At 38.0% G+C, this 20,417-nt stretch overlaps 1 long non-coding RNA gene across 1 annotated transcript in view; it reads left to right on the top strand.

Moving 5' to 3' along the window:
- The window catches only part of LOC138742509 (uncharacterized), a 312,120-nt gene that overhangs the window by 181,261 nt on the left and 110,442 nt on the right, over nucleotides 1–20,417 (top strand). The gene's annotated exons all lie outside the window — the stretch shown is intronic.

The raw sequence follows: 20,417 nt of genomic DNA, 5'->3' as shown, positions 1-20,417 counted from the left end.
TGATTTTAATAATTATATTACTAGTCAAAAAACAATTTCCACATGATTTTGACTTTTGGGAATCATTACTACTTCAATATTCCACAAATAGACTAACATTTTATGTCTGCATACGTAAGTGTTAAAAAAAAACTGTCAGTCTGCACATATCTTGTTCAGAGCTTAGTTTTCTACGAACCAATATACTGACTGTTCCCCTTTTAGTACCATCTAATAAGGTAATAATGCTACTAGGTCAGGAGAAATATAATAATATGTTTTTATTGCCTTTACCCTGCTTGACGAGTAACCTTCATTACAAGTTTCAACAAATGATCTACCTTTCTGCAATTACTTTTCTCCAAATAATTTTATTCTTGACCATCGACACCTAAAGTATTTTTAATGGGGTCTAATAATATTATCTATCTTGAAATTGATCATAATTTTGATATCTTTTATTGCATCAATTAATCTGTTCAGCGTGTAAATGGTGCTGCAGTCTATTTGTATAGTTATCCATCCTGTTAACAATGAGATGCGCTGAAACAGCTTTTTCAACTGGTAATTATATGTCGGAGAAATAGCCATCATAGAGAAACATTCACTTCTCATTCATCTTCCATTCTCCAATTGAGCAATGGAATGCTTCATGCTGCACAATAAAAATGACCTAACCTGGAAGAAAGAAAGAATAATAGTACTTCATGTAAAAGTTCTTCTCAAATGTCATGGAAACACAGATGAACTGTAGTCCCATCTCAGGAGGAGGTTTGACCCATTTCAGAACTCCATTCCACTACAACCTTCAAATTGGCAGCAAGTACATTTACTATTGTTCTCTCTGATTGTAACTAGAAATACCAGGTAGAAGTTCAATTTGAGATCAAGGCAAAAAGATTACAGATCCCTTCCTGATTTTTTGCAACTGTAAAATGGCATAAATCAATGCTTGGTCTCAAATTCAATCAATGTTCTGCAATGAGGTTGCCAATCACTGTTGGTGTCCAACCATCTAGGTTGTATCTCATGTTCAAACGGGAACATGGTAATGAACCAATGGTGTGGTCAGGCGCAACAGTGGGCAGGACCAGGTGATTGTAATGGTCGGATCATACTACAAGGTAGACTGTACCCTGAATTCAATTTAAAGGACAAGTGGGTCTGATGATGGGAGTAGTGTTTACCTGTAGAATTATTTGAATCCTCACATTTAGCAGATAGAATCATGACCCAATGATTTGAGAAGATAAAAATCTTCTATGTGATGCCAGTCAAGATTGACATTTGATGAGATGTGCTTGTTCTTCTAATGGCTTCTTTACACTGTTTGGTACAAATAAGTGGCTCAGGATGCCATCAAGGATTAATTTTGCACCTGATGGGTTTCAGTAGAATCTGGCTCAGAGGTATGAAGTATTTGGTAGCAGAGGATTGAAGTGGGTATTTTTTTGTCTTTGGAGAAGGGCAATGTTGCAGAGTCAGATCATTGCAGAAAGATGAGGGCATCAATAAACATGCAAGAAGGAACATTTCAAATGCCACCTGCAGAATCTAAAGTTCAAACTTGAGGTTGGTTTCAAGAGTAAAGGAGACGCTATTGATAGGCTCAACTTGATCTGCAAAAGTGAAAGCAATAATGGAAATGCCAAGTCTATCAGAATCTTGTTTCAAGCCAATATTTTTAAGACCTTGCAAACCATTTAAAACAAAGTTCTAAAAACGCACAGACATGCTGGATGTATCAGCCGGCCCTGCAGCGTCCAAAGGAGATGAAGGTATATTACCAATGTTTCAGGCCTGCGTTTTTCTTCAAGGAATAAGCAAAGAACAGAAAGGCATTGGATCAAGGAAGACAGGCTGGGAGAGGAGATCAGACAAAAGGTATTAATTAGATAAAATAGGAGGAGAAGTAAGAATAGATTTTGGCTCTGAGATGGGGTAAAGGGAAGAGAGAGAGAGAGACAGACAGCGCTGGGAGAAAGGTGGCAGGTAAGAAGATGTTGGGGGGTGGGGGGAGTTAATGCCATTGATTGGAAGGTGCCCAGACAGAAGATGAGGTGTTGTTCCTCCAATTTGCAAGTTATCTCAGTCTGGCAGTGCATGAAGAAGGTGAAAAGTTCTGAGGAATGTAAACTATTGACACAACAATGTGTATTGGGTAACTATTATTAGCAATTGGTCCAATAAATCAAAAAAAATCAAAGTGAGATCAGAAAATATTTAATGCTGCTGGTGAACATCTCAGGAAATTATACAATAGCTTATGAAAAACAATAGCTTTGCAAGTATCAATCTGAGATGCTGTCTCAGGTTGAATAGGAACAATTGACTGCGACATGTAGGCTTGAGAAATTTCAAGAGCACACGTGAGAAACAGAATACGAACCTATGAGGAATCTTAAAGACAACAATTACTGCACCTGGGCTTAAGATACATGATCCACAGATTGTCAACAAAACTGACAGTCAGGTATACATCACCGTCATACTGAGTTACCCTTATCTTTCTGCAAGAAAGATAGATCAGTTACACAGAAATGGAGTAAGTTGACATGTAATGGGATCTACCATAGCAAGGCTATTAATGAAGAAACTACTATGAAGCTCATCGCTTGATGAAATGTTGCAAAAAGTAAATGCTGTGGATTCCTTTAAAATTGTGACCAAAATCTATCTGATGCTATTTTTTTTCAACTTCATGGAGATATAGACACTCTCCGTTCAACCAGATCATCAACTTTCTTTCAAAAGTCGAAGACTCGGTTTGTGACATATAGTAGTCCAGATTATACTGGAATGGACACTGATTGCTGCAAAGTTTGTACTTAAGTACAGGTATTAATCATCTCCATGGACTCCACAATCAAAAGAAAAATTCCGAATGCTGTTTTTAAAAAAAAAAATCAAAACTTTGCCTGACGAAGATCATGGAAGCATGTTCAGATGCATACCTCAGTCACTTGGGATATGGACATGGAGCACCATGGTTCATTTCTGGCCCAACCCAGTCCTTGTCCCACAGCAACATTGCCAACAACCTCAAAATTGCTGACACCTAAATTTCTACGCAGAGGAAGCTAGAGAGAAGTCGCCTAATAAACTAGAAGGTGTAATGCACTGGAAGCTTCCTGATTGTATTGGCGCTTCGAATCTGGGAGTTCAGGTTTGCCAATGGATTGAACAGGAGATTGTTTGGCAGCAGAAGTGCTCAAGGCAAATCCATAGACTGAGGGTCTCTGAAAAGACTTTTGCTTCTTTCTCTTATTGTTGAGAGAGTCAGGCAGTGTTGACGCATTTTGCATTACAGTAAAACCCCTGGTATCTGGCACCTGTAGATGCTGGAGAAGTGAATTTTCCCATTACTTGAGATTGTATGTTACATGATTGGTGAACTAATGGGAGGCACACTAATTTTAAATGTGTATTTTTCACTTATTTATTTTCCGCAATTGTTTCTCCGATTGCTTGAGGCTATTGGTTGCATGAATTCTGGACAACAGGGGTTTTTATTCTATTATATTTTGTGTATTAGTATATGACAATAAGGCAATAAAAAATCTTGAATTCAACCATAACACTGATGACAAAATGGTAGAAACTATGGTCATCAAACATTTATCACAAATTAGATCCAAAGAGGTGAAGTCAGAAAAAAAAGTTTACACACAATCCTCCAGAAGAATGAAATTGAATTGACTGTTGAAATTAGAGCATGTTAAACAAAAAAGGAGGATGCAGGAGATGTAGCATCTCATGGCAATGTAACAATAAGCATGAGGTAGACCCAGACCAACGGTATTGCCAAAATGGAGAATCAACACAATTCAGACTTATGATCATCTCATAAATAATTTTATTAAAACTTACAAAGAACACATATCATATCAAGGGGGAGACTTTTCCAAAATAAATTATAGCCACCAGAAACAGCACATCTCTTTCTCATCCTTTCTTTACCTTTCATAAATCCTGTTAATATTTCTCTTTTTTTAGTTTGAGGCCATTCGATGTAACATTCCCAATCGTTTAAAGATGGTTGTTTGATATATTTTGGAATATGTTACTGTTAAAAACTGTATAAATATAATATGAAGTGGAGAAGACCTGTTGAATGTTGAAATGAGAACACATTTAGTCAAATATAAAAGGAAGTGTGCAGTCAATGAAGACATTTTGATCCGTACAAACTATTGTGAACCATGTACTTTTCTACAAAGGGCTGTTGCATTATATATTATTCTTGGTCCATATCTAGTGGTGGAATCCTAAAGTTAGCATTTCTTTTTTTAAATATTTTTATTGATTTTAATAAAGAACTTTTACAAACAAAAAAGGTACATTTCAATAAGATAATATGGACAGTTACACAAACTGTATACACTAACATACATAAATTGTAAATCATATCCATAATTTATATTCTAAATAGAATATTTTTTAGAAAAAAAAACACTAATAATGCAAAAAAGGAAAGAAGAAAATAGTAAAACTCAAACCCCCTTACCTAACTACATTGCCAGATGCTCTATATGATTGGTATTAATAGAAAAATGAAGGTTAAAAAATAAAATAATATAAAGAACTTGGAAATGAGACAAGTCAGACAATTTAATTACATTGAAGTAAAATTATAAAGTAAGATAGTGAGTCATAAATGATCCCCATAACTTCTGGAATCTTGTATCTGAATTATTAATTGAATAACAAATAATTTCCATATTCAAACAAGACATGACATTATACAACCAATGATCATGAGTAGGCAGGGCAGCATCCTTCCATTTAGAAAAATAAGTTAACATTTCAATAAGTTTACAATTATGCCATTCAAATTTAAATGTCACTATTGGTTTCAGGTGCAAATGTTCGATACATTGATCACAATTTCATTGCAGGAGTTTGAAGCTTGAAGGTCCATATATAATCCTCTCATTTTATTTTAGCATCCTCTTGCCAGTTTTTAATTACTTGTGATGCCAAATGTGTACCTTCAAATAGGAACAGAAAAATTCTTGAAAGTTCACAGTGTAGGTTTTTTTTCAGCTCTCTCCTGGAAAATATGTGAAGAGGTCATTTTTGGCTGTAAATAATTTGCTGCCTGTCTCATCTTGCTATCTCATCTGCTGTATGGAAAATGGCCATAGGAGGGTTGCGGGCTGCTACCAAAGTTAAGACTGGTGGTGGGTGGGGGGGAGGGGGAGAAATAGCAGAACCATTTGATTTCTAATTGGTTTAGAATTCTGTTGCTGTCCTCCAGACCTGTCGAGAGAGAGCTAAAGTTACTCAAATATCACTAACAATGTTGACTTCAGATTGTCAACTATGCTATCAACAATCTTAAACATTCACATTTCATCCAAAAAGCAATTACAAAAAGTGACTAGAAATTGTATTGAATGGGATTCAATCAATCTATTCCACTTGTGGACAAGTGGTTATTGATATTGACTGGCTTTTGTACAGATAATTTTGGGCATACACACAAAAAAGATAGACTTCCATACTAAAAGATTGACACATTGAGTAACAAATTAGAAATCAGCCAGTCACCTCAATAGTATTGGCATTTATCCTCCAAGTCAGGAAGTAGATTGAACTGATTGTACCCATCCTATTCTTCATTCCTGTTAATCCCTTTGTTTTTTTTATTGTCAATCTCATTTTAAATGTTAATTTAGATTCTCTTGCAACCACAACATCTAATAAGTCAATGGAACCTAAATGGGATTTGATGGACAGCAAATTTCCTTGATCAGAATGGCATTGGTTGAAATCCAGTTTCATCAACAGTGTAGCCCTGGTCAGCTGTGAGACTGGAATGAAACTGCCAACTGGAGGCAGTAAAACTTGAGGTGGATGGAGATCACAGGCCAGCACCAAGGAATAGTTCTTTAATGCTATTTGGAATAGGTAGTGTTGGAGATTGGCAAGGATTCTGTGCTCAGAAAGTTGGGAGGTGAGATGTTGGTGAGGAGAGAACTGCTGCCTGGGACAAAGAAGCAGCAAAATAAAAATGCAGATGCTGAAAATCAAAAGCAAGAATATGTTAAGCTATATTTCCCTTGTATAAGTAGAAGGATCAAACTCTAAGGGTCAGGCTTCATTAGATGAAAAGATAATGGCCTCATAAACATCATAAAGTCTTGGAGAGAAACAATATGGAATCAGGCTTTTCAAAAATCAAGTCTACACTGAAGATCAACTGCCCATTTATTCTAATCCCATAAAACCTCCATGTATCCCACATTCCCATCAACTCTACCACACTCCCCAGCCCTCCATATTCTACCACTCACACCCTCACTCAGAGAAAACTACACTGGGCAAATAACCCAGCGAAAACATGTAAACACCACTCAGACATCATTAGAGGTGAAGATTGAATTTGGGTCACTGGAGCTGTGAAGACCCCTCACCTACCCAAATTTTGTGTCTTTTTCCATGGATTTTGCTTTACCTGCTGAGTTGTTTTGCATTTTCTGTTTCAGACTGGGATTAAAAAAGGATCTTTGTAGGTTTGGTGTGTTTTTTTGTAGGATCCAAAGCAATTTTGTTTGATGCTCCTGAGAGGCAAAAAATACATCAACTTTTCTTAACCTAGTCAGACAGATTTAGTGACCACAAAATTGCACCTGAAGTGCAATGATATTAAAGGATCATGTGTTTAAAGAGACATGATTTTTCTTTGTTGTTGTCCAGTGGACAACACAATCAATATGGCATATTGGATAGAGTCTAATTACTGCTGAAAAGGGAATTGTATTAAAAGATTCATTGAACATGGTCATTTACACCTTTAGAAAGCTTTCAAGCAATATATAGGAAAATGAATACTTGTGAAATGGATACAACCATACCAGCTGCATGTTCTGCAGATAGACAGATGTGGTTGATAGACAATATCAGCTGACTCTAAAATTTTCAAAGTATTATTGAATTGTGTTTATTAATCAATTTCCTCATTTCTAAACAACAGCGGCTTTCTTACAAATAAAATAATAAGTAAATATGTACCCAACCAACATCCTTCTAAATGAAATATATTGCAAAGACTGTTCTGTTTTTACATTGTTTAGAATTGAACTGTAACCTTTAAAGATCAAAGCTACATGGTCATGGTATCATCCCAAAGGAAGTTATATAAATGAAGAATTCGAAGTAACATGACGGAGACAATGCATTTCAAACAGTCCATGAGTATTGCCCATATGGACTGGATGCTGATAATTTGTACCTTTTTTAACAAGTTGGGAAATAAGCCCATCATATCTGAAAAGGAATATGTTATACCGCATATTTCACAAACCATTGATCACTTTGTGGTAACACAACCATAACACTGGCTGCACTGCTACCAGCCTACTTCAGGACACAACCATTGCACCTGCAGGTCGGTCACCTGGGAGGCTGGCCCCACCTGGCTGGCTGTCAATCACCGTCCTGTATATACACCCGAGCCGGCCCCTCCTGGGGTCAGTCGGACATGTGAAGCCAGCAAAGGACGGCCAGGCTCATGTGGAGCCAGCAAAGATATTAAGACTGATGTGTACAGAGTTTGAGCTGATTAAAGCCTGTCTTCTTGTGTTTTGTGTTTGCTTGCTGCACCACAGTGCATCACACACTTATTGGCTTTTAATGCTATACATATTCTCACATGTTTAACCTTGTAAGTTTGGCAGAGTTGAACAGGAATGTATACCACAAAGATGAAAAAAAAAGGAAGATTTATAAGTTTCATTTGTTCCTCCATGTGATAAATGAAAAAAAAATCACCCCCCCCAAAAAAAAAGTTAGAATATCAGGAAAATGATAGCAGTAAACCTGCAACTTGTTGCTTTCAAAGATTTCACTCAGTAGAGATTACAGTTATAAGAAGATGGGTTTGTGAGAATTTCTTTTCTGGATACTACTGTCTACAGTAACATTACTTTGGATGGTCTACAGGCCAATGCAGTTTTTCAAGGTTCATTGGATGTGATAGAAAAGAGGCGAAAAAAGAAAGGATCAAGTTAGAGCATTATTCTTGGTCCAGGATAAGATCATGGACGTTGGTAATGAAACCAGTGCAGGAAGAGCTTGAAGGTAAAAGCAGAGGATAGAAATTCATGGCCTATGCTTGCCATGGTCAGTGTGTTACTGATTGGATAGATGTTACTCGAATCTCTGCTCTTGGGTAAAACTTATGAGGTTTTGTGTTGTTTTCTCTATAAGATGCTCAAATGGAATCCAGGGAGTAAATCGATGAGAAAGAGAATGTGTGATTTTTTTTTTTTACTCGTACAATTTTCACAATTAAAATATACGCTTTAATCTGCATCTTGTCAAAATTCATTTATGCAGAAATAAAATCTGAATGGATACCAATCCAGAGTCAGCTAGGTGCCGTCAAACAGACAGTCCAAACCAACTTCAGATTTATGTCGTGTGCTTTTGAGCTGTGAAAGAAAGACAAATGAACTAAAAACATCGATAACAGTTAGCATTAGACCACAACCCCCAATTTATTCAGATGCATTATATTGGAATTGCTGCTGCCGGCAACATCCCCATTTCTGAACAGGGTGAATTATGTAAACATTCAATTAGTCAGTTGAGACCAACATAGACATGGGAACAACTTCAAAGCTCAAATAAATGACATAATGATTCATTGGCTGCAAATGTGGAATTCATGTAGTAAATTCATTGTGGTATAAGAGGCATGATGAACTGTAACCCTAGGGACTGTAAGCATTTTACAGGAAAAGGAAATTAAATGGAAGTGAGTGACAAGGTTGGCCTTACAAAACCAAACAAGCGGATGAAAATTCCATTCTTCTGGGATCATGATTATCAACTGTGACTTAGTTGATGTCAGGCTAATAGGTATTCTTCAGATTATATTTTACATGTATCTGCTTTATTTCTGCTACAGGAAGAGACTACTTAGCTTTTTATTTTGAAGAATCACTGCATTTCCCAAAAATCCACTAAAATGTATGCTTAGTTTCCTGACTGAACAGATCAAAGTAGAAACAAATGTACAGAAAGAAATGCAAAAAGCCTTTCATAGCAACTAACTGCTCACTACTGCCGGCTGGAATGATCCGGTCCTTAAGAGATAAACAAATGAATGTTTTGCATTGAAACTTTTCAGAAGAGATCATAGAAATGTGAAATTGTCCATGTAAGCAAGTGGTTCTCAACCTTTTTCTTTCCACTCACATACCATTTTAAGTATTCCCTATGCCATCAGTGCTCTGTGATTAGTAAGGGATTGCTTAAAGTGTATGTGGGTGGAAAGAAAAAGGTTGAAAACCACTCGTTATATGGTTTCATAACTCCAAAGGAAATGGGGCAATGACAATTTTTCTCAAGCAAAATATTTCAGTAACAATTGGGTCTAGAGCTGTGGTTCTCAACCTTCCCTTCCCACTCACATACAATTAAGCAATCCCTTACTGATCACAGAGCACTGATGGCATAGGGATTACTTAAAGTGGTCTGTAAGTGGAAAGAAAAAGGTTGAGAACCACTGATGTAAGCAAAGCAAAGCTGGGGAGAGTGCAACAAGAAAATGAATACAGAATGGAAATAACTATAATAAAACAATTTAATACTAAAAAATAAAATTCTCATATAACCAAAAATAAATGAAAATACTGGATGATAAACAAAAGCAATTTTGCTGAAAATAGATTTAAATTTCAGATTTATTTTGAGAATTATATACATGACATCACATGCAATCCTGAGATTCTTTTTCCTGCAGGAGTAACAGAATTATCACTTGTTGATAGTGCAAACAAAAACTGTAGTCAATGTTCATAAAGTAAACAAAGAAATGTAAACAAACTGTGCAATACAAAGAGAACAAAAAAGCAAAAAGAGTCCTTAAATGAGTCCCTGATTGAGTTTGTTGCTGAGGAGAGTGATGGTGGAGGTGTATCAGCTCTTTCTGAACCTGGTGGGGTGTCTTGTGGGATCTGTTACCTCTTTCCTGATGGTAGCAGCAAGAACAGAGCATGTGCCGGGTGGTGTGGATCCTTGAGGATTGCTGCTGCTTTCTGACGGAAGTATTCCATGCAGAGGTTCTCGATGGTTGGAAGGGTTTTAACTTTGATGTCCTGAGCTGTGTATTCTACCTTTTGCAGGGCTTTACACTCAAGGGTATTGGTGTCCCCATACCAGACCATAACGCAGCCGCTCAGTACAATGTCTGTAGACATTTGCCATGGTTTCCAATGTCTGAATCCAATCTATACCATGTCCAATACAGCTTTGCCCTGTTGCAGGAAAGAAAAAGACAAAAGCTGTATATTGTACTCCAAGTATAGTTGCTCCAAATTTTATGTGTTTGCAAGTCTTCCAGACTCAATTCCAAGTCACTTTATTATAAAAGCCACTGTGCCATTTACCTTCTTAAATGTGTGATCTCTCTGCTTACCAACATTTAACATTTCATCAGTATTTTCCAAGAAATGTATGCCCAGTCTGCTATGTTAAACATGTTATGTTTTTCTGGTTCACTGTTGAATACTGCCTGCTCCACTAAGATCAGGGAAACTGAATTTCATTGTCAAAGTACCAAGTGTTGCCACTACTATGTCGTGTATTTAGCACTTTTGATCTGAAGATCATTTTTCTTTTCGTCAATCCTGTTCCATAGTCCTCCTTCCAAAGTAAATAATTGATGTTATTCTCCATCTGTCATTTTCTTGCCCACGTGCTTAATCAGGTTTATGTCCTTTTGTAGACTCTTTGCGTCGCCTCATAACTCATTCAACCTCATAACTCTCTATCATCAACAATTATGATTATAACACAATTGGTCCTTTCATCTAATTCACTAATAAAGATTGCAAATAGCTGAAGGCCAGCCTTAACCTGGGTCAGACTCCATTAATAATGGCCCATTTATTTCTACTTTGTTTCCTGGCTTTTAGCCAATTCCTTCCAAGTTGATATATTCAGTGGTAGTATCTTTCTTAAAAAGTGCATACGATCCTGCAAAATATTACATTTTTGTTTTCATTTTAAATTCCTAGCATCAGTAATATTTTGCTTTCACTTTATTAGACAAATGTGTTTCTTTTTATCAGTAGTTACATTTAACTTATTCCCCAATGTTTTGATCACAGCTTCAAGAAGATAGCCCTGGTTTCATATTACTCTTTGATGTATGATGAAAATGGAAGTGTTCAAAATACAACTTCAATTAATCTTGTACCTTATTGAGCATTCAGTGACTTTAATTACATTTGTGATTTAGAACAAGTTTCATGATATTTATTCCTAGTTGTTTAATTGTCAGCTCACCAGAAGTATGCTGTATAATATTTACCTTGATGTGAAATTACATTTCATTCAGAATAATTAAATGCAGCTATAAAGTCAAAGTAAAAATTTATTGCATATGTAGTGCCTTCAACATTGATTACCCCTTCATTCAGCTCCTTTCTGTATTTCCAGAGAGCTAAATGCTGGTTTCCAGGTGTTGTCTGCTCAGGGATATTAATGGAGGAATTGTTCATGCAGGCCATAAGACTTCCGAATATATAGGAATGTAATGTCAGCAGGAGCAGGGTAGCCACCTTTCAGGAATTTAAGTAATTCAATAAGAGCTCAGCCACAGTCATCAGAGTTTAGCACCTCAAAAAGCAGGAAATGTGCACCCTTGCCCTCTATAACACATCATTCATTCAGGAGTACTTGTTTGCTGATTGCATGTGAACAAGATATGATTCAGAAAATAAAAGGGGCTACAAATTCTGTCACGTTGCATAATGATTTGTGTGTGCTATGTGAATGGGCTTTATCAAAATCCCATCATGCTTTGGAAGAGAAGGAATGGGAATCAGAAAGCAGTGGTCATTTTAGCTCAGTTGTGTCAATCTGGAGCATTATGTTCAATTCTGGTTGCTGCACTTCAAGAGGAATGTCTACAAAATAAAGGACAGTTGGTCTGTTCAGTGAATGTTTAAAGGAGCAGAGGATACAGATGTAGTATTTTGTGCAAATGATACAAGGAGATGGGGGGATGCGGCGGGGGGGGGGGGGGGAGAGGGAAGCCATTTCCCCCCCCCCTCCAGAGTAGTTAAGATGTGGAATTCATTGTCTGTTGGCTATTGAAGCACAATTAATCTGTGCCTTCAAAAGGAATTGTCTAAACACAGGAGAAACGATCATTTACAAAGCTGTGGGAAAAGAGCAAGAGAATAGAGATGGGCCCAACGACCTCCTTCCATGCTGAAATACATTTATGATATAATTTTTTTTAAAAATCTACATATCAAAAAATAAGACACAAATGGGCTTTAACTGAAAGGTGAAATTAGGATTTAGTCCTTTTATAAGAGGCTCATCCATAACTGGAAATACAAGACATATGATCTAAAAAAATACACACCTCTAGTTTATTTTCTGCTCTTGCAGACACTTGAATGGATCTCTCGTGGATAAATCTCTGCACTGTTTAACTCTATGTCTTGTGTATTGTTCTTGTATATTTCTAGTCCATTATACCCTGGGCATTTTAACTTCCTGTAACTCTAAACCCTGCACTGTTCATTTGTTATTGCACTACCTGCTGTATTTAAGCATGGATTAACTCACCTGGATAGCATGCAAAACAAAGGTCCTCATTGTATCTTGGTAAATAATTTAATTCAATTTTAACTGCAATATATTTTTCCATGTTCCTACTCTACCACTGATCACCATCAACCTTCACCTTGCTGCCGACATCTTCAGCCTTGCCCTGATAATACAGGCATGGATCTGTTATTAAGTATGCCCTCCAATTCCCCCAATACACTCACCCTCTTAGAGTATCTTAACTCATTTCATCCTTCCCGCCTCTTTTAAAAATGACCTTCTCCACCAGTACATTCAGTATTGGTTGTGTACTTTCCTCCTTTCTTACCACTCTCAGCCTATTGAGTGATTTCTTACTCATCGTAATGTCCATTTCTAAGTGCCTATAGACATTTTTCAGAATAGGCCAATGTCCTGTTGACCTTTGGAATGGTCACTGCTATGTCTCCCTCTGCTGTTCAGTAGGGGAAATTGCCCCTCAGTGCTGAGATCTTGTCAGTTTTAATATCTTTGCAGAAGATCTGTCAGTCACTTTACAAAATTATTTACAGCAAGTGGCCTCCTCAAACTAAATTTTAATTTATAAAAGATCACTTCAAAAGATTGTCTCTCCAAATTTTGGATGTAAACTTTAATCTTTAAGAGATTCGGAGAGGGAAATCAGGCATAGCCAATGACATACCTACAAGGGAACTTGCATGATGTTTTTTCCATTAATTAACTTCCATTAATTGCTTCATCAGTCATCTGTTCTAATCTTTCTGCTGATTCTTAATCATTGTGCTTCGATTCTTCTATTAAGTACTTAGATACATTTTGGATCAGTTCATTGGCATGTTTCAAGCACAGATAAAAATGCATGTAGATTTATTTTCCATTTCACATCTTTCTCACTATTTACAATGACTGCCAGCGTCAATCGGTTAGTGTGATCTTCTCTGTTCAAGAAGTAAGACTGATTGAGTAATTTTTTGATCACTTCAGTCAAAGTTGGCCTTAAAATCTGTCACTTGAGATCTAATCATGGGAATTTTAAATGTGTATGGGATATCTAAAATGAGCCAACAAGGGACTAGTAAATTGAAATGAAGTTGTTTGATAAGTGACTGATTGAATAAAGAGATTGTAGTTGATGTAAGCTTGGATTTCGTTCTTTGCTGTCATGGGTACTGGATCTCTGTCTCCGTCTCCCTGTGTGCCTGACCTCATCTCAGGTTCCTGTGTCAGAAAAATTAAAACAATAGCAGTGGATCTGAGGGCGTCCTAGAGTTCTGCAGAAGCACACAACAGTATTGACTGGGGTGGGAGGGGAAGGGAATTTATTTCTGCTTTCTAATGGCAGCATTTACTCAAAGTAAGCCATTAACATTTAGATCTCCTGCCATAACCCACAGTAAAGAAATGTACCGTGGAAACTGTGGAGCCAGTTGTGAGAAAAAGATATTGCCCGTATTCACGGTAGAAGTTTGGGATTACTCATGGCATTTGTTGGAAGGGAGTCGATGCTTCTTTGATATTTCTTCCTGTAATATCCAGATTGTGTCACCATACCTGTACAAGTAATTATATCTTGGGTTTGTATGGATGTTCAAGAGGTTTCAGACAATGAGATTACTGTCATAAAACTTTATTTGCAGAGGGTACAGAGAGAGAAAAAAATGAATAGCATTTTGGAATGGCTGTATGCCAGAGGGTGGATAAGATTCACATCTGTCAGCAATGGATGATTTGGACATTCAAATGACAAGTAATTTCCAGTCTGAAATAAACTATCAGCATTTCTAGTTGTAAGGAGTTTCCCTGATGACAGTTTCTGGAGTGTGCACATGTACAGCTAAATGTGGAAATGCAGTGCATTTCTGCTCATATACTGGGTTGACCGTTTTGGAGCCTTTTTCAGTATTGTATGCAGAAATCAAAGATCTAACAAGACCTGACAGAACTTACTACCGTGAGGACCATTAGAAACGCTGAAAAATATCACTCTGTGTCATTGGATGCAAATTACATTTCAACTCTAAAATCTAGAAAGCAAGGGTGCAGCTATTTTCTTTTCAGACTTGAATGGCTACATGCAAGGTTGGCTTTTCTCTTCATTACTTCACAGCTGTCAAACATCAGAGTTAGGCATGCACATGGATCTTGGTGACAATAGGAAAGCTGAAATCTGTGCCAGCAAGATCCCTTTGTGGGCAACATTTTTTCTGCAGGTGGTCACTGCACCCCAGGCAGCATCCAACATATGTTGATGAAATGGGGTTCCAGATAAGGAGGGGGTGAGGCTTGGTAGGCAATGTGAGGAATAACCGTCAAAGAAAACTTGAGTTGAAAATAAACAAGCTGAAAAAAGTGCCATATATAATTTAATGGGGAGAAATGTGCTATTTTAGGGGGGAAAAAAATAAATAGACACACTAAAGGACACTGAACCCTGTACAAGGTTTAAGTTAATAATTTCCCCCATGTTTCATTGAAGCTGATAAAAACACAGAAGGGTCATTGCTACATGTAATCTATGCATGAACAAATAAGTTTGATTAAACTTTGGAAGGTAACTGTTTGATTTTCGTTATCTATGTGCAGTTTCAATAAAATAGTAATAAAATAGAGATGAAGGATGTAAAATAAAATATGCAGCAAAGATTTCATCAAGATGATAACTGAGTTATTGGTTTGTCTTTATGGCTCAGTACACATCACTGATCAGCCATAATATTCATTCAAGAGGAGCAGTCAATACCTGTCTGCCTCACTATGAATAAATGGAAAAAATTCGGACTTGAAGTGGAACAAGCTGTATTCCAACCTATCTAATTAGGTTGCTGCTCTAAGAAATGAAACAAAGCAGGGTGATCCGATTTGGCAGAAAGCAAAGCAGATCCCAACAAGAGCAGGAGGAGGTGTCGGGAAAAATTGGGCATCTATGGTCAGCAAATATAGTAGGAAGTATACTGAACTGGCCATGCAAAAATCAGCACCCAAGTTTCCAAAAATTTACTGTGCTGCACACGTCCCAGACAGTTTTCCCTCCACTGTATTAAAGAGTCTTAATTACTTGTCAGCAAATCATGCAAGATTATGTTTCCTATGAGATGTTCCTTTTAACTTGAAGTTTTCCTTCATTCCCAGTCTTTAAATATTCAAAGAGCCATCTATGAACAATTCTGAGCTCACTCTAACAAAAGCCAAAAAAATTCAGATCCTTAACATTAGGCTTGTTGTTCTCACCAACACAGTATGGCAATAATTACATTGAAAGAAATCAACATCCATTTGATGAGTATCTTGGTGCCAAAGATACACACCACAGAGCTTTCTTCAGTTTAGTGCCCATTTAATCCGGACTTAATGGTCCCATTGGGTGAATGTGGGATCTGTCTTCCTTTCCCTCAGTGTCTGTCTCCTTCGTGGCTGCTCTGCGGTTGCCGTGAGGTGTGTGTGCCTTTTAGGGCTGAAACCATTCTCTGCTGCATTGCAAATTATGGGCAGAGCTCTGCATTGAATTGAGGGTGGTCCAATTTTAATGTTTGTTTCTGGATGTGAACTACCTTAGTGTTGTTTCTCGCTGGATTTTTGCCAATTCATGACTTATTTGGCTTTCGGTGTAAAAGCAGAATATTTTAGCACATCAAAAAATAGTTAGAATCCGATTTTGAGATTAATCATCAGGAAGCACCAGCACCAGGTTGAACAAAGTTGGGTGTAAATGGCACAGAAAGTACAATGACTCAATGTAAAAATCAAGAAAAGTCCATGCATGTGTTTTGCAGACGGCAATAAATTGCTGATCACCTCTGTCTGGTTCACTGGAGAAAATTGGGTGAAGCTAATCAAAAAATCTCAGTTCGTGTTTCTGCAGTTGATTTAATCTTACCAGAGGTGTAAACTGATTAAGTGGCTGATAAATCATATTGTCTTGTGAAAGCAGATTGTCCCAAGGTGAGATAGACTCACCATACCTAGCAGACCTATAGTCATGCAATTGAAAATAGGCAGCTCAAAACTTTCCCCTGACTAGTCATGCCAAACTTACCACAGAGTACCATTGATGTATTGTACTATATATATTCTGCTTTGGAAGTTTGCAACCCAGAGGTTAGCTGGGTGAATTTTGGAGGTGCCATGCAACACATGGCCACTGAGGTGACGTGCACTAGGAACGAATTTATTGGTGAGTATATAGAAGTTAGTTGACTTTGCATACTTTATTTCAGCTTTACATGATTTAAAATGGAACAACCTTGGAGTGAAATACAGAAATAACTATTCCCAGTTTAAATTTAAAATTTAAATTTAGACATACAGCATGGTAACAGGCCATTTCAGTCTACAAGCCCGTGTCACCCAATTTACACCCAATTAATCTACACCCCATTAATCTACACCCCCCAATATGCTTCAAATGGTGGGAGGAAACCAGAGCCCCAGGGAAAACCTACACAGACACAGGGAGAACATACAAACTCCTTGCAGACAGCGCGGGACTCAAACCCAGGTCCTGATCACTGGTACTGTAAAAGTGTTGGCTAATATCTACGCCAATTGTGCAGCTCAGGAAATTTAACAATGAAGCTCTCAGCATGAATCTAACCTGCTCATTTGATACGTCTGAGGTGCCTATCAAGTAGCACCATTCCCTGCATAATATGCTATACCTCTTGGACATATGCAGGGATGACAAAAAAACAATTGTTCTAAGAGTCCCAATTGTTAAACACTTCATTAATGATCAAAATATCCTCTCAGGAACTAATACTGGGTCTGGTGTCAAGGAGGAAAGCAGAGAGAAAGCTGACGGATAAAGCCTGGGTGTTAAGTTCAGGATAGTGACTAGCAAACATGAAGGTTTCCAGTTGGATTCATTAGTCCGGAAAGGTGGTGAGGAGATTTCGACCTCCATCTGAAATCTCATAGGTTCTTGAATTAAGTGGGGGGAGGGGAGGGGGAGGAGCATGGTGAAAATTCCATAGCACAACTTTCATCAGCTATCCTCTTGAGTTAAAACTCTTCCTTCAGGCCTCAGCTGCCCTTCATAGTAGCAGGCTCTTCCTCGCTATTCCCCACCTCCCGAACATCCAGACCCAGCTCTTTGTGCACAGCTTTCCAATCATCCCAAGCCCCTTTCCAATCCCCACTCCTTGTAATAATCATTGGACCAAATCCTAAACTTCCCTAAGCATTTAACTGATGTCCTCCAACCCCTCCACCTCCCCATTTGATTGCCAATCCGATCCTCACTGGACTTTTCACGGTTGCCCTCTCAATCCCTGGGCCATTCTTGGTCCCTGAGAAAGTGCACCCTACTTCTGTCCAGACCTTGAAGTAGTTGATCCATAAGCAAATCTATTGAAATCTCTTAACAATCATCTAGCACACCATTTAGGATGCACCAGAATTTCTGGGCCTCTTTTGGTTCCATCAAAGTATATGTCAACGAATAGCTTAACTACTATACATTTACCTTGTAAAAGGCATTGTCATTTGAAGGCTTTGGCTCAATTTCCTTAAATGACAAAGAAAAAATGGAAGTCATCTAAATACCAAAGCAATGGCAATCAAAATGGTTGTAGACATACATACAGTTTGATTCCAGCTAAAGTTATAACAGCCTTAGCATTGTCTGTATTGATCTTTGGAAGGATTATGAATCAATTAGGATGGTTGGATTAAACTCCAATGCAGTACTTTTTCAAGGCTAACTGTGTTTGTTTATTTGGAGAGGTTGTACAATACATGTGCGGTCAAATGTAAGAAAACTAGTATACCTCTGGCTAAGTTATTATCCTGAATTCCATGCATTAAATTAAAATCTGTAATAAATTTTGGAATTTTAGTGAATGGAAATGCAGTACAATACACTATCACATTCAGTAAAGGTTGTAAATTCTAATTAAAATCTTTACTGACCAATTCTACGAAATTTAAGAACCATAAGTGGGTGGACATATCATCAATCTTGGCACTGCAGGATTAATTTCTGTTATACAATTCTTGACCATGAAACTGAAACGACGCAATTTATAAATAACAGACCTACAAAATTACAATTAATATGATTTAGAACTTTTTTTATTAGTTAATTTATAGAGTTCAATGTTCTCTTTCGACCATGTTTTTTCGTACATTATAACAACCAACTGAAAAACCTCACAAAGATAAGCGTATACAGAGCCGTTGTCATACCCACACTCCTGTTCGGCTCCGAATCATGGGTCCTCTACCGGCACCACCTACGGCTCCTAGAACGCTTCCACCAGCGTTGTCTCCGCTCCATCCTCAACATCCATTGGAGCGCTTACATCCCTAACGTCGAAGTACTCGAGATGGCAGAGGTCGACAGCATCGAGTCCACGCTGCTGAAGATCCAGCTGCGCTGGATGGGTCACGTCTCCAGAATGGAGGACCATCGCCTTCCCAAGATCGTGTTATATGGCGAGCTCTCCACTGGCCACCGTCACAGAGGTGCACCAAAGAAAAGGTACAAGGACTGCCTAAAGAAATCTCTTGGTGCCTGCCACATTGACCACCGCCAGTGGGCTGATAACGCCTCAAACCGTGCATCTTGGCGCCTCACAGTTTGGCGGGCAGCAACCTCCTTTGAAGAAGACCGCAGAGCCCACCTCACTGACAAAAGGCAAAGGAGGAAAAACCCAACACCCAACCCCAACCAACCAATTTTCCCCTGCAACCGCTGCAATCGTGTCTGCCTGTCCCGCATCGGACTTGTCAGCCACAAACGAACCTGCAGCTGATGTGGACTTTTTACCCCCTCCATAAATCTTCGTCCGCGAAGCCAAGCCAAAGATATTGAATGTAATTGAATAGAAGAGCCATGTAGTATAGAGCCATCAAATCTCAGGACAAGAATAAACTCCAGAGGATTGTTAATTCAGCCTGTGACATCACAGGCACCAGGCTTCACTCCATCAAAGACATCCACATGAGGCGGTGTCTTTTAAAAAAAAAAGCAGCCTCTATCCTCAAACACCCTCTCCACCTAGGCCATGCCCTTTTCATTCTGCTACCATCAGGAGAAAGGTACAGGAGCCTAAAGACGAGTACTCATGACACAAGGACAGCTTCTTTCCCCGGTGCCATCAGATTCCTGAATAATCAATGAACCAAAGACACGGCCTTACTTTTCGTGCACTATTTTAAAAAAAATATATTATTGTAAGATGGTTCATAATATGAATGTTCGCTATGACGCTGCCGCAAAACACCGAATTTCATGACTTGCTCGTGACAACAGATTCTGGTTCTGGTGGAACTAGACCATCTTCAAATTCATTGTTCGCATGAGCCTCCTTCCCTTCCGTTCATCCTGTTAATGTGCCTTTTCATCTCTCTCTTAACCAATCCCTTTCCATCCATTCATGTCATCTTCACATCCCCCAGAAACATTCACATTCTGATGTTTTGAAAAAAATAATAGTTCAATAACCTTTTCCTCACATGCCACCCCACCCCACCCCACCCCCTCCTTTGTTCAAAAGGGCATTGGCTGCTTACAAATGATAGAGAAACTGAAAGATTAAAACTGTCAAAGGTGTTTTATATTTCTATTTTTTTTAGAATAGGAAAGCTGAACTTCAAAGTTAAAAATTCATAAGGACCCAAGAAAAACAATGAGCTTGTTTTCTTTTTGTGACCAACATTTTTCATTCCCTCCATATCCTATTTTCACTTTGACATAGTTCTGTGTATTTTAGAGAGCAGATCCATATATAAGACTCCTACCACATTTTTCAAACTGCATATTATAGCGACATCTAGACTCCCATTTATGTGAAGCAATTCATTGTGAGAAGACTGAATTGGATCAATAAAAAAAAAATACAATACGGATCTCTACCTCT

Source organism: Narcine bancroftii, chromosome 9, assembly GCF_036971445.1.
Source record: "Narcine bancroftii isolate sNarBan1 chromosome 9, sNarBan1.hap1, whole genome shotgun sequence".
NCBI classification, from domain to species: Eukaryota; Metazoa; Chordata; class Chondrichthyes; order Torpediniformes; family Narcinidae; genus Narcine; species Narcine bancroftii.
The sequence above is the reverse complement of the archived record's forward strand: the minus strand, read 5'-3'. Positions and strand labels throughout refer to the sequence as shown.